This window comes from Plutella xylostella, chromosome 26 (assembly GCF_932276165.1).
Source record: "Plutella xylostella chromosome 26, ilPluXylo3.1, whole genome shotgun sequence".
NCBI classification, from domain to species: domain Eukaryota; kingdom Metazoa; phylum Arthropoda; class Insecta; order Lepidoptera; family Plutellidae; genus Plutella; species Plutella xylostella.
Window position 1 is genome coordinate 6,385,418 of NC_064006.1, and position 1,992 is coordinate 6,387,409.

Here is a 1,992-nt window from a genome sequence, read left to right on the forward strand (position 1 = left end):
TATTCAACTATTCATCCAAAGTATCGAACCAATATAATAATATCATGTTTTGTTTGTTCACCAATTATTAGTTCTGTTTTTAACGATATTATGTCACATTAAAATTTCGCACAAAAATGTACCTACTGATGCTTTTTAAGTTTGAAAAAGACCTACTTATATAATTATTATGGGCTACATGAATGAGTATAATGTATAGAAAAACATTGTAGTTGATAAATAACATATTTCACAGTGTCTGGAAAATAGTTATCTGAGCCATAAAAATCATGTTGTCACTCTCTTAAATAACGTTTTAGACAATGACATGGTTTTTATCCTTCAGATATTTTTTATCCGGACACGGCGAAGCAGGCACTGAATGTTATAATTTCTTACCAACTTGTTTATAGAAATTTTATTTTGTTGGTTAGTTAGTTTAGTTTGCAATCGGTTTGTAAATAGATAATTTCTAAATGAAAGCTTTCTTAATTTTAAGTAGACACTCTAAACATACTTACGTAAGCCTGATCTTCTTTTTCTATGTATTATTTGAAATTAATACAAATTCGCATATCCTTGTGTGAGGGTGGATACAGTTGTGAAATATGTAAGCTTAGATAAAGGTTTTCGCACATTATAACAACTCACCGGCGACTCGACTCTATGCTAGACATTGATACTTAAGCCCTGTGTCATATATTCAAGGCTTAATTTCTAAAAATGATTATAAAGTAGTGTACAACGAGTGGCCTACGCATCGTACACTAAATGTCTAGAAAAACTAAAGGAGTGTGAGTAGAGTTGCTGCCGCGTTGGCGTGGAGTTGTTATAATGTGCGAAGACCTTAAGAGGTGTCAAAAAACAACAATGATCATTTTCCAGTGACCCAAAAGGCTTACAATACAATGTTGGCAACACTCTGTATATTATGTTGGCTTTTTAACTTAGCCACTATATTTGCATAAATTGTATAATATGCTTGCACACCAAGTATCCAACTGTAATCATTAGGGCCACTGGTACGGTGACATGTAAGTAAACTGTTATACCATGTTAGAAATGAAAACGAAAATACGAATTTTAATAATGTTAAGTTTACAAAAAAGTGCGATATTTCTTTGTGATTTGGCGTCAATTTTGTATAAAATTATGTCATTAATTGGTGTTAAACATCACGGTATATAACAGAATGATATTATGAGTACCTATAGAAACAAAATATCTTCCTTTCCGCAAGAAGTTACGTGCCAAAATGGTTTTCCTGTATACAATTTACTGAACAGTGAACAGATCTCCATCTATAAGTACACATGGGTTTTCAAAGTAAAACGAAAGCGTAATTATTCCAATTTTAGTGTATCGTTTCCAATATCCGAACAGACCATTTACCTATAATTTAAATGTAAGATACAATTTGTAACTTAGCTTGGTAAGAGAAGCCAAAATTTATTACATCTTTTTTATATATTTAAAAGAAGATTAGAATGAGTTAAAAATACTTTTCTAGAACTGTTTTGAGATGATTAACATATTATTTTAAAAGCCTAGTCAAATGTTTTTTGAGTTTTAGCGTTGTGATGATATTTATTTTGTCTAAAATTAAGCAAAATGTCTGATGATATAACAAGACTTACCCTCATGGAACCCTGTCGGATATCACTTTAGATGTAAGAAGACAAATTATGACGGTTATTTAGCTCTGACAAGGTTCTAAGAGGTGAGAGGCTTGTGTTAACAGAGTGATTTGATTAGAGCTACATTAATACCCATTGCCAAAATCTGTGATCTTTATTGGCAACACTCTATGGTGATGTCAAATGCGTGTGAAAGAGATAGCTCTAGCCGTGAGTGTTGCCAGATACTTCTGTCACAGGCAGCGGCGATCGTGGGTGACAAATTATTATTTTTATTTAGTTTTAGCAGATATAAAAAAAAAACTCTGAATGCAATGTTTCTATGAGTTGTCCTCGTAAGAGCCTTTTTGAATACTCGATATTTTAAATGGTTATA